Source organism: Mytilus galloprovincialis, chromosome 7 (genome assembly GCF_965363235.1).
Source record: "Mytilus galloprovincialis chromosome 7, xbMytGall1.hap1.1, whole genome shotgun sequence".
NCBI lineage: Eukaryota > Metazoa > Mollusca > Bivalvia > Mytilida > Mytilidae > Mytilus > Mytilus galloprovincialis.
The window spans coordinates 23,413,364-23,426,839 of NC_134844.1; the positions used below are offsets into that span (position 1 = coordinate 23,413,364).

General features: G+C 33.3%; 8 non-coding genes across 8 annotated transcripts; all 8 read right to left on the reverse strand.

The window, feature by feature from the left end:
* Window positions 1-302: 302 nt before the first annotated feature.
* Window positions 303-386, reverse strand: Trnal-cag (transfer RNA leucine (anticodon CAG)). Its single transcript has one exon. It is a non-coding gene; the product is annotated as a tRNA-Leu (tRNA).
* A 328-nt stretch (window positions 387-714) lies between these two features.
* On the reverse strand, window positions 715-798 carry Trnal-cag (transfer RNA leucine (anticodon CAG)). Its single transcript has one exon. It is a non-coding gene; the product is annotated as a tRNA-Leu (tRNA).
* Window positions 799-1,126: 328 nt separating this feature from the next.
* Trnal-cag (transfer RNA leucine (anticodon CAG)) lies at window positions 1,127-1,210 on the reverse strand. Its single transcript has one exon. It is a non-coding gene; the product is annotated as a tRNA-Leu (tRNA).
* A 328-nt stretch (window positions 1,211-1,538) lies between these two features.
* On the reverse strand, window positions 1,539-1,622 carry Trnal-cag (transfer RNA leucine (anticodon CAG)). The gene has a single exon. It is a non-coding gene; the product is annotated as a tRNA-Leu (tRNA).
* A 328-nt stretch (window positions 1,623-1,950) lies between these two features.
* On the reverse strand, window positions 1,951-2,034 carry Trnal-cag (transfer RNA leucine (anticodon CAG)). The gene has a single exon. It is a non-coding gene; the product is annotated as a tRNA-Leu (tRNA).
* A 328-nt stretch (window positions 2,035-2,362) lies between these two features.
* Trnal-cag (transfer RNA leucine (anticodon CAG)) lies at window positions 2,363-2,446 on the reverse strand. Its single transcript has one exon. It is a non-coding gene; the product is annotated as a tRNA-Leu (tRNA).
* Window positions 2,447-2,774: 328 nt separating this feature from the next.
* Trnal-cag (transfer RNA leucine (anticodon CAG)) lies at window positions 2,775-2,858 on the reverse strand. The gene has a single exon. It is a non-coding gene; the product is annotated as a tRNA-Leu (tRNA).
* A 328-nt stretch (window positions 2,859-3,186) lies between these two features.
* On the reverse strand, window positions 3,187-3,270 carry Trnal-cag (transfer RNA leucine (anticodon CAG)). The gene has a single exon. It is a non-coding gene; the product is annotated as a tRNA-Leu (tRNA).
* Between the last annotated feature and the right edge of the window lie 10,206 nt (window positions 3,271-13,476).

Consider the following 13,476-nt stretch of genomic DNA (forward strand, 5'->3'; position numbering starts at 1 on the left):
TCACTTTATATCTCAGCATCCCCCAAAAAATCTTTAAAGTCAAGCATAGGCAAGTGTTGGATCAGATGAAGCTTTTATAGATAGAATTGTAGTAATGGCTTTGATAAAAAAACACTTCTTGTTTGTCAATTAAGAGAATATCCTCGTTCAACATGTTCAGAAACGAGTTTTGAGGAGCTTTGTATCCTTAAAAACAGCTTTGGCACATTTACAAATTTGCGCTATTGTGTACAAGCTATTTTGCAATGGTTAAACTGTCCGATGTCTATAACATGTATAGGTGCCATTAAAAATATACCATTTGTCAGAAGTGGGATTCGAACCCACGCCTGGAGAACCAGACTGCGACCTGAACGCAGCGCCTTAGACCACTCGGCCATCCTGACAAGACATCGTAAGTGTCACTAATTTGTCACTTTATATCTCAGCATCCCCCAAAAAATCTTTAAAGTCAAGCATAGGCAAGTGTTGGATCAGATGAAGCTTTTATAGATAGAATTGTAGTAATGGCTTTGATAAAAAAACACTTCTTGTTTGTCAATTAAGAGAATATCCTCGTTCAACATGTTCAGAAACGAGTTTTGAGGAGCTTTGTATCCTTAAAAACAGCTTTGGCACATTTACAAATTTGCGCTATTGTGTACAAGCTATTTTGCAATGGTTAAACTGTCCGATGTCTATAACATGTATAGGTGCCATTAAAAATATACCATTTGTCAGAAGTGGGATTCGAACCCACGCCTGGAGAACCAGACTGCGACCTGAACGCAGCGCCTTAGACCACTCGGCCATCCTGACAAGACATCGTAAGTGTCACTAATTTGTCACTTTATATCTCAGCATCCCCCAAAAAATCTTTAAAGTCAAGCATAGGCAAGTGTTGGATCAGATGAAGCTTTTATAGATAGAATTGTAGTAATGGCTTTGATAAAAAAACACTTCTTGTTTGTCAATTAAGAGAATATCCTCGTTCAACATGTTCAGAAACGAGTTTTGAGGAGCTTTGTATCCTTAAAAACAGCTTTGGCACATTTACAAATTTGCGCTATTGTGTACAAGCTATTTTGCAATGGTTAAACTGTCCGATGTCTATAACATGTATAGGTGCCATTAAAAATATACCATTTGTCAGAAGTGGGATTCGAACCCACGCCTGGAGAACCAGACTGCGACCTGAACGCAGCGCCTTAGACCACTCGGCCATCCTGACAAGACATCGTAAGTGTCACTAATTTGTCACTTTATATCTCAGCATCCCCCAAAAAATCTTTAAAGTCAAGCATAGGCAAGTGTTGGATCAGATGAAGCTTTTATAGATAGAATTGTAGTAATGGCTTTGATAAAAAAACACTTCTTGTTTGTCAATTAAGAGAATATCCTCGTTCAACATGTTCAGAAACGAGTTTTGAGGAGCTTTGTATCCTTAAAAACAGCTTTGGCACATTTACAAATTTGCGCTATTGTGTACAAGCTATTTTGCAATGGTTAAACTGTCCGATGTCTATAACATGTATAGGTGCCATTAAAAATATACCATTTGTCAGAAGTGGGATTCGAACCCACGCCTGGAGAACCAGACTGCGACCTGAACGCAGCGCCTTAGACCACTCGGCCATCCTGACAAGACATCGTAAGTGTCACTAATTTGTCACTTTATATCTCAGCATCCCCCAAAAAATCTTTAAAGTCAAGCATAGGCAAGTGTTGGATCAGATGAAGCTTTTATAGATAGAATTGTAGTAATGGCTTTGATAAAAAAACACTTCTTGTTTGTCAATTAAGAGAATATCCTCGTTCAACATGTTCAGAAACGAGTTTTGAGGAGCTTTGTATCCTTAAAAACAGCTTTGGCACATTTACAAATTTGCGCTATTGTGTACAAGCTATTTTGCAATGGTTAAACTGTCCGATGTCTATAACATGTATAGGTGCCATTAAAAATATACCATTTGTCAGAAGTGGGATTCGAACCCACGCCTGGAGAACCAGACTGCGACCTGAACGCAGCGCCTTAGACCACTCGGCCATCCTGACAAGACATCGTAAGTGTCACTAATTTGTCACTTTATATCTCAGCATCCCCCAAAAAATCTTTAAAGTCAAGCATAGGCAAGTGTTGGATCAGATGAAGCTTTTATAGATAGAATTGTAGTAATGGCTTTGATAAAAAAACACTTCTTGTTTGTCAATTAAGAGAATATCCTCGTTCAACATGTTCAGAAACGAGTTTTGAGGAGCTTTGTATCCTTAAAAACAGCTTTGGCACATTTACAAATTTGCGCTATTGTGTACAAGCTATTTTGCAATGGTTAAACTGTCCGATGTCTATAACATGTATAGGTGCCATTAAAAATATACCATTTGTCAGAAGTGGGATTCGAACCCACGCCTGGAGAACCAGACTGCGACCTGAACGCAGCGCCTTAGACCACTCGGCCATCCTGACAAGACATCGTAAGTGTCACTAATTTGTCACTTTATATCTCAGCATCCCCCAAAAAATCTTTAAAGTCAAGCATAGGCAAGTGTTGGATCAGATGAAGCTTTTATAGATAGAATTGTAGTAATGGCTTTGATAAAAAAACACTTCTTGTTTGTCAATTAAGAGAATATCCTCGTTCAACATGTTCAGAAACGAGTTTTGAGGAGCTTTGTATCCTTAAAAACAGCTTTGGCACATTTACAAATTTGCGCTATTGTGTACAAGCTATTTTGCAATGGTTAAACTGTCCGATGTCTATAACATGTATAGGTGCCATTAAAAATATACCATTTGTCAGAAGTGGGATTCGAACCCACGCCTGGAGAACCAGACTGCGACCTGAACGCAGCGCCTTAGACCACTCGGCCATCCTGACAAGACATCGTAAGTGTCACTAATTTGTCACTTTATATCTCAGCATCCCCCAAAAAATCTTTAAAGTCAAGCATAGGCAAGTGTTGGATCAGATGAAGCTTTTATAGATAGAATTGTAGTAATGGCTTTGATAAAAAAACACTTCTTGTTTGTCAATTAAGAGAATATCCTCGTTCAACATGTTCAGAAACGAGTTTTGAGGAGCTTTGTATCCTTAAAAACAGCTTTGGCACATTTACAAATTTGCGCTATTGTGTACAAGCTATTTTGCAATGGTTAAACTGTCCGATGTCTATAACATGTATAGGTGCCATTAAAAATATACCATTTGTCAGAAGTGGGATTCGAACCCACGCCTGGAGAACCAGACTGCGACCTGAACGCAGCGCCTTAGACCACTCGGCCATCCTGACAAGACATCGTAAGTGTCACTAATTTGTCACTTTATATCTCAGCATCCCCCAAAAAATCTTTAAAGTCAAGCATAGGCAAGTGTTGGATCAGATGAAGCTTTTATAGATAGAATTGTAGTAAAATATACCATTTGTAAAAAGAGAGAATAAGTTTTAATTGATTAATGAAATCAGTGCCTAATTCTGAGTCCAAGAATGAACTATATTCGAGAACAACGATTTTTTGGCGGATGTATACATCATGTATATACAACGATTGTTTTTTCGGCGGATATATCTCTGAAGCAAAAGTCGATCCGTTAGAGATTTTTTCCTCAGGAAAATATTTCAGTGTGATAATAATGATCACTGTTAACATTAGAATACAACCGCGACATTTCGGGGATCAGTGATTGTCTGAATTAAAAAACCTCGCTACTCTTTATTTTTAGCATTGATTTTGTGTATTCGTATCCCTGTTGTTCAGTGCTGTCATTTGTTGGCGTGGTTGATGAATGTTTCCCGTTAGTTTTCCTATTAGAATTGTTTCTCACTAGTCATTTTGGGGCCCTTTTTAGCTTGCTGTGCAATGTGAACCAAGACTCCATGTTGGGGGCCGTACTTTGACCATGTTGACCTAGTATTTATAATTTTTAACTTTTTAACTTTTTGGTGTTGATATTTATTATGTTTATATTGGAAGAAAAACGTCCTTAATGTCGTTATAACTTTTGTCCGATCCTTTTTGCTACTTTTGCAAATAAAATATGTTTGGTGGTAACTATTTTATACTTGAGCATGTTGAGTGTAGTACTGGTACAATCTACATACAGGCATACCTAATTCGTGTTTGCGCATCCCATACACATGTATAAATATCAAATCGTATAAAGAGGCCCTTATGCCATACTACAAAAATAAAAAACGTCTCAAGTAAATAAATATTCTACTGATCTCTATTCCCATACGATGATCACATGAGTGTACATTTATAAATATAAAATTATATAAAGTGGAATTCATGCCGTACTACAAATTTTGAAAAAATCTCAACTAAAAAAAAAATTCTACTGAAGTCTATGCCAATACGATGATTAAAACTGCAAAAGTCTACTAATAAACAGAAAGAATTCTGTTATACGAGTGGTATTTAAGCTATTAAATCGAAGATTTAAGATAGCGGCCAACTTTGCCAACTTTGTCTAACAAACATCTAGAAAATATTCAACTTTGACAGGATATTTTTCTTATAAGTAAAAACTCGACTTAACCATTCTCATGATTGGGAAAGGGCAGTCTATCAAAACAAATTTTGAAAAATTAAAATTAAAAGAAGCAAAATTGTTGCATGCATGTACTTGTACATTTCTCGTCTATCATATATTTAAAAAGTAAAATTACAAAAAAAAACGGAAAGTCCCTAATCAAATGACAAAATCAATAGCTCAAAGAAAGACATCAAACGAATGGATAACAACTGTCATATTCCTGACCTGGTACAGGCATTTCTTATGGTTTGTACTTTTAATACAAATATTTTTTTCTCTTAAAGGATTAATTTAGTATTTTCGATCAAATACTTAAATTGTAATGATCTTAATTTTGAATTTTAGCCATTGACATACTTTTTTTGTAAAGTGACCGTTAAGATATTATAATTCCATTCTCGTGACTGAAGTATACTTAAAGTTATTGTCATCCACTTCAAAAATTACAGTTTGTTCAGAAGGTAATAACTTAATTAAAAATAAATACTTTGAACTTAACCAACAATTAATTTTAAAGTTTTTGAACCTGTCCTGATAAAATATTTGTGTTATTGACTAAGTATTTATTTATTGTCGGTCAATACCGTAACGTGGTTAAGTGTACTGCTTGAGAATTTGTAAATATATATTTAGTAATTATGTTGACTTTTTAATACATACCTATGACCTACATCCAAGATCGTTTAAATAGTTATATTTTTTTTAAATAAAAAGACATCTCTAAACTTCGAATACAAAACAACGTCTTCTATTAAAACAGGCAAATATATTTTTTTCTTTCTTTTATTATTAGATCAATTAACATAGACTTAATTTCTTCAAGGTTTGCAGGAAAAGGTATGAAATGCAATCCATAAGAGAGCTTACAGATTTTTCTTGGAGTGGGTAAATATACTACAAATGCTGCAGTTGCAGGGGATATGGGGTGGATACCTATCTTTCAAAAACAAGGGCAATGCTTAATACGACTATGGTGCCGTTTGAAAAATATAAGTTCTGATCGTTTAAACAGAAAAAACATAAGTGTATAAAAAATTGGAATTTTTATGTAAGGAAAAAATTTTCTGAGTATAATGCAGAACATTTGAGTATCATTACAGAATATGTTGATAGTACTTCAGTTGTCAATACTGTTACGTCTAAAATGTTTAGTAAATATGTCGAACAGTGGCAAGGCAATTTACAGTCAGAGAAAGCTCTATCTGGTAAAGGTGGTAAAACTTCGTACATATAATCTATTTAAGAACAGTTTTGAAACGGAAACTTATTGTAAAATTCCAATATCATTTTCGCAAAGTAGTTTTTTTTTGTCAAATTTCGATGTGGTGTAGTACCACTAAGAATAGAAACGGGGAGATTTGAAAAATTAATTTTAAAAGATCGAGTCTGTGATAATTGTATATTTATTTTAGAAGATGAAGCCCATGTTATTTTATCGTGTCCTTTATATGACCATTTTAGAGAAAAAAAATATTTGATGAAGCAACACATTTTAATAGTGATTTTATGTCTTTGGATGATAGATAATAATATGAGCCTGTAATCTTATTTTAAATAGACGTAGAAATGTTTTATACTGTAAATAATGTTCTTGTCAATATGTTTTATAATAGATGAATTCTTTATATAATTTTTAATGTTTATAGTCTCTTGTAATTCTGAACAGAATGGCTCTTTTTTTGTATCTATATATTTTTACATTTAATATAATGTTGTATTATATATTATTGAGAGATTAGACTTAAATAACATATTGAATTGAATTGAATTGAAAAATACATAAATTCTATATTTACTACTAGAGAAATCCCATTTTCATTTACAAAATTGCAGCAAGTACTTTTGCCTTTTCTGAAAAACTAAATTTTTATCCTAGATTAAGCCTGAAACAACGATGACATCGCAGCTAAGATGACATCGCAGCTAAATTATACAAACTCCTAATATACATGTATATATAGCGTTTCTTATTAATTACAGCACACCTCTTCATGACATGCGCAAACAATCTGTTACACAGTAGTGTAGTTGTGTAACTTTAGATAGATAGATCTTTATTCTCATTAACTAAATAACATAGAGATGAAAATATATACAATACAACATATTTTGCATAATGTACTTAGTTGTTAGTTGTCTAATTACAGTCAAATCTGCTAACAGCTTATTTTTGGTTTTTTTCAATGAAGAAGACTGACAAGTAATGGAAGGTCTTGAATTGAATAATAAAAATCATGAAATCTTAGAAATAAACAATTATTTTCGGAAGTTCTTAATTCACAAATGAGCAACAGAGATGAAACTATAAAATGCAATCAAGATGGGTCCCTATAACGACTTCAACGGTCCCGTTCACTATAAAAGTAAAATCCTGGGGCCGTGTCAACGAAGATGTCCTAGGACTAAGACATGTCTTAGGATGGTCTCAGGACACGTCTTAGTCCTAAGTCGGGTCAACGAAAGACTCCTAAAATAAGATATGTTCTAAATTTGGTCCTAAAGTTAGGATATACAATTAGGTGTCTTAGGATAGTCCTAAAGGTTACATTGTCCTAAAACGTAATAAAAACAACAAATATGACATGAACTCAATACTAAAAATACTAATACCATTTAATTTAGATAAAACTAATAAAAAAAAATAATTGTTTAATGTTTGTCAAAGAATTAATTGTATATTAAATTATTTCGTGCTGTCTTTTTTAAGCCTAAACAATACTATTATCATAAGCAACATATTTTGAATAATTCAAATATGGGAAAAAGTTTACCTCTTTTTTTTTTACCTAATCCTGATTCGATACAAGTAATACATGTAATGAAATCGATTGGACCTAAGGACAAAACTAGTTTATGTACTAAAATTGCAGCACGAATATCACAAAGTTTTTGTGACCATCTACGTTTGTTTTTGTATTAAATTCATGTATATCTTTTATCATATTTAAAAACGTATTTATTAGTATTCCGTAAAAACTTTAACTTTTATTTTGCGTTAATTGTTTTCTATTTAAGAGTCATCCTCCCTCTATTTACATATAGGTTCTAAAATACAATTCAATCTATGTCATACAAATCTTTACATCCATTTCTAAATAAATAAATGTGTTAGGATGGTCCCTTCAATTTGGTCATGCGTTTTTTTTAGGATTCAAGTACTTATAAACATTTCCGAATCATAGTTCTTGTTAGATGAGGGTACATGTATCTATAGAAAAGCGCTTCGAACGCACCTATGCATAAAGTAAATTGTATGTATGCGAAAATTTAAGAATTTATTCATAAAATAGATGTTACATCTAACCTTCGTGTGAAGACTTTAGTTCTGCCGAACTTAGAACAGGACGCGTGAGCAACCCGACCTACGTTTTTTCCGAAATAAATTTTACATTGAAAATAGATCGTAAGTGCATGTGGACTAAGTAAGTGTGTATGACTTTGTGTTCATGACTGACTTACGATCGATAACAGTCATAAGATTTGTTTTTGTGAAACGAAGGACAAGTTGGTAACAAATACTAAACAATTGCAAATAAATATATACAATTACAATATAATGGCAGAAAAATAAAGCAGATCTATTTTGATATATATGTAAAATCTTTTGTAATTTAGATTTTATCTTCGTAATGACATAATTAAACAACATTTACAATGTTGTTATTTTTATCTACTGAAAGATAAGTTTTAAATGCTTGTCAAAAGTAAGACTTGGAGTGTTTTCTTTTCTTTTCTTTTTCAATGATTTTTTTTGAAAGGTCTTTGTTATATGATTCTTATATATAAAAAGACTTCAAATAAAAAAATGTTTTTACAATTGTATTAATTAATTTGACATATTTATATTTTTCTTGATTTAATCCTTAATTTTTAATTCTTGCCTCTTCTGTTCTTAAAATGATTATAGTTTAAGCTTTGTGTTATTACTTTAACTCTGAAATCACAAGAACTATTGTTTTGAACTGTAAATCGGAATTTAAAAAACAACAATCTCCACAACTCATGACCAAGTTATTATTTTTTTTTATTTGTTTCGAAACGTCCTTCCCTTATTTCACGAAACCAGCGAGTTAAAAATCCGGCTCCGTATGCCAGTCTTGTACAAAGCATAGTTCATATTCTATTAAAATCAGGTGTCGACCTTAATACGCATTACATTTGCCGCTTGACACCAACTTTCCGTCCATCATTTAATTGTCCCTCCCTCCCTCCCTTCCTCCATTCATCTATCTTTATTCTTATTTCACGATAGTCTTTAATTATGCGAAAACAATTAAAAAGCATTTACTATAAGAACACACATTTTGTTTGTGCGACCCCATAACAAGAAATTATCACACTTACGGAAACAGTGGTTATAATATAATTTGAAAACAGGTAAACTACTATACATGTATGTATAACAATCCCGTAGAAGAAAGAAATATTGACACTAAAACGCTCTTTATGTTTAAAAAATGTTGTATACTTTTTTTCATTATGGAAAAATCAAATAATAAAATTTCGTGTATCCAGATATAGAGAATTTTTTTTAATCGTTCAAGAAAAGAACATTGCGATCTCCAATTATTTTTTGGATAACTACCTATACCCAATTATAAGTAAAAGGTTCAAACATACTATCCTTGACTAAATTTCTTATCAAGTTTTTTCTTCTTTGGTAAACAATTAAATTAGTTACGCCGTATAATTAGGGACCGTTTATTATGGTCCAAGTTAATTTCAAACTGCGGGAAACAAGGTCGAAACCATTTGTTGAAAAAAGTCCTTTAACATGATATTTTTTTTGTATATAATTTACTTATGTCTAAAATTGATCCCAATGATCCCCGTGTATATCTTATTAGTTCAGTGATATTATTAATACACTTATGCCTCGGTCACACCTTACCGGATAGCTCGAACGGACGCCTAACGGATAAAAAAAAAGTTATCCGTTGACAAAATTTTTATCCGTTGGGAGTCCGTTGGTTTACTAACGGACATGTAACGAATGCCTAACGGACACACAACGGACATTGAACGTACATGAAACGGATACGTATCGGACAGAACGGACGTCGAACGTACATCCAACGGACGAGTACCGGATAAAACGGACACCTAACGGAAGCGTAACGGATAAAACGGATGAACAAAATAATCTGAAAATTAAAGGCAATAAACCATCTAAAAATTTAAGGCAATAAACCATCTGAAAATTAAAAGCAATAAACCATCTGAAAATTAAAGGCAATAAACCACATACACGTGACCTTAAAATGATTGTATCTAGTACATGTATATATGTTATAATATTTGCTTCTGGGAAAGTGTGGTCAGTAGGACAGGTATCAAGGTCACACGTACCAAACAAATAGAACAATTTATCCGATTCTTTTTTACGTTTTTACACACGAGGGTCACTTTAGTTAACAGGTTTAGTTGATTTTATTTTGTATTGCGTCTTGTTTAGCATGATATGTGTGCAAATATAGAGCTACTCTGATTAAAAAAAAATCAAGGTAGAAGCAGTGTGGTAATTCAGTCTTATAGAGTTTAAGTTGATTTTCTGAATTTGTTTATATTATGTACCTCTGGTATGAAAACGGATAATGTGTTATACGGAACTCTTCATCCGTACTGCATGCTACGATATTTTGCTCCAGAAGCAAGGTGTCTAAGTGTAATTGCTAACTTGAGTCCTGGTTCCAGTGGATTTCTGTAAAAGGTATTCTGCTTGGCTATGCGAGGTCCAACTTGCAATATCTCGTCGAACATCTCTGTGGGCATTCGAAGGAAGTGTACAAAGGACTGCCGATCCTCCCACCTAAGTTCGGTCATGAGTTGGTCATATAGACCAAAACTGCATCGTCTTTCAGGACTAAGCCATGGTCGTGTCCACCATCTCCTTTGTCTTCTCCCTCTTCTCCTTTCGACAGCTATAAGGTTTATATTTGCTACATTTAAGTTGAGTCTGGCCTGAATAAGAGCTGTTTGGTAGCGAAGACGTGCTCTTACTCCAAGATCCATCACGAATAATAAATATTCATGACACTCAAGAAAATCTGACATACCAATTATTGGCATTTCTAACGCGAAATTTCAATTGGCATTTGTCCGTTTTACATCCGGTAGGCATCCGTTTTATCCGTTATCCTTCCGTTAATGTCCGTTTCACATCCGTTTTATCCGTTAGGCGTCCGTTAGGCGTCCGGTAGACGTCCGTTGGTGAATTGGTCTACCGGATCTCCAACGGATGCATAACGGACACGTAACGGATACAAAACGGACGAGTACCGTACAAAACGGACGCCTAACGGACGCCTAACGGACGTTCAACGGACATTTTATCCGTTGGACGTCCGTTCAAAGTTTTGAACATGCTCAAAATTTTCCACCGGACAGAACGGACGTCAACGGATAAAACGGACGCTTAACGGACATGCAACGGATATGGACGGACGCCTAACGGATAAGAACGGACGTCTAACGGACATGAACGGATTGAAAAAAAGTTATCCGTTAGGCGTCCGTTCGGGCTATCCGGTAAGGTGTGACCGAGGCTAAAACCCTTTTTGAAAATATAAAGTATACTGAATAAAATAATTGCCTATTTTTGTTTGTTGCCAGATAGGCTATGTTAAGGAATGTAAATATGTATAATAAAACAACATTTCTCTCATGTATACATATTTAACATTTATATAACTCCTTGGTCGATATTGTCTTTCCTCTTCTATTTTCTTCAACCTCTGATTGACGACTGTTATCATGTTGACTATTCTGCGACTTATAATTTCAGTTGGTTGTAATATTCTGAAAAACGTATGCTTTCGATGTACATGTATATGGCAATGTTTAGTTTCTAGCACTCACCAAGATAATTCAAAAGTAGAGAAGAATATCTTAAATCAAAATAAGAAATTAATTCACTGTTTGAAGAAATACGAATAATTGATCATGAGGGAAGAAAAGACATGATACGAGTTGCACGTCCTTTCAGTGTTTACGAGCCAGTAGCCCTTTTAACAAAAAAATCTGAAGAGTATAATGTATCGTCAGTCTAAGATATTCCTTGACAATTCAACAGTATATGTTTATCGTAAGATTAATGTTACACTTAAGATGTGTAACATTAATCTTACGATAAACATATACTGTTGAATTTTTTGTGAAAAGGGCTGCAGGAGTTTACTCTCAAACAGGTTTTGTTGTCAAATTTGAGTGTAAAATTTCTGCCAATTATATATAATCCTTGGTTCGCTAGTTTGAGTGGCGATAGACACGGATAAAATCTGATCAATTCCACAAGTCCTTCGTATTATTGAAAAGCCTATCAATATAAATTAAAAATTCTATACGGTCCAAAAAATTAAACCCTTGGGGTTTATTCGAGGACCGTTGATCGTTTTATATATATATATATATATATATAAACGAGTCTAAATTGAAAACTACGTTCAAACCTATGACTGCGTTGGATAAAAACCGCAATTTTAATACGTGTGCATGTCAAACAAATTTCGTTGTAGAAGGGTCTAAAAACAGCAATATATATATATATATATATATATATTTCAAAATATGTAGCTTGTGTATTTTCAACACATTTGATCTTTTGTTTGATAAATCAAAAAAAGAAGCAAACGTTTCCATGATAGTTTAATAATTTGAAGTAATTTTTTTTTGTTAAATCCAATAAGTAAAGATGCATGAAAGTTTTTTGATAAAAAGAATACAAGAATACAGCAACAGAAGGAGCAAAAACTGAAATACTGGGAATTACAGTTCAAAAAATTTTACATCTCGTATTGATTAAATAAAATTGATTCAAATATACAGAGCTAAATCATGAAATTATTACTTTTTTAACATTAAATTACATGTATCTGCCGGTGATTTAAGAATTAACTGCCTGTATCCAATACCAAGATCAGGATATCAGAGAATGGGCTAAACGAGAACTGGAAACTTTGCCAGAATAGGTCAAACAAGTAGGTCTCTGATAAAACGTCAAATTCATAAGTTTTCAAATCGTGTGAATGATAGACAAAGAAACTGTGAAATTTCTATATCTCTTCACGATAAATATGTTGTTGTTCCTGTGGACAAAGCTCCACATAATGTTGTCTTTATTAGTACATTTGTAAATCGGTCTACTACAAGTGACTTGTTAAAGCATTAGGAATTAATGAACACTAAGGTAATCCTATTTACAAAAATATACCGTTTGACAAGGATGAGATGTTGGTTAATCATAAGTTCTTCATGGCTTCAATGAACATTATATTGAACAATAAATCGGAGGACTTACCTTCACATAGCTTCAATAAATTCAGAACAAACAACGGTACATTGCCGGCTCATCTGCTTGAAGGAATTGTCCATATCATTGACTAATAATTGTCCGCGGTAAAAGTGGGTATAAGAAATACTGCATAACTGTTTACTTGCGTAATGGTATTAATAACAAAAAAATATGTGGATTCTGAAACACTATAATGAAATTCTGTTATTTTAAATTCTCGATCTTTTTCAGAAATAAGTTATATCAATACTTTTGATTTTTCAACTCTGTATACCACCATCTACAATGTGAAATTGTAAAATCGTCTTAAAGAAATAATCCATAATGCTTTTCAACATCAAAATGTTAGCATGCGCTATCAATTTATTACTTTTGCATACCATACGGCATATTTTGTTAATAATGAACAAAAAGGTAAGACATGCTACACAGAGGAGCATGTGATCAGTATGCTGGAGTTTCTTGTTAGAGGTAGAACTTTTCAACAAATCGTCGACATTCCTATGGGAACAAACTATGCGCCTCTCTATGTCGAAAAACCTTATTCCATAACCTTAACTGGCTATCTGAAAACTTTGTTTTAGATACAAAACTATTAATTTCGGACACTTGGAACTTTCGAATGAACAAAAAATTCAAATTTTCAAACATGTTCAAAATTTCATAAAA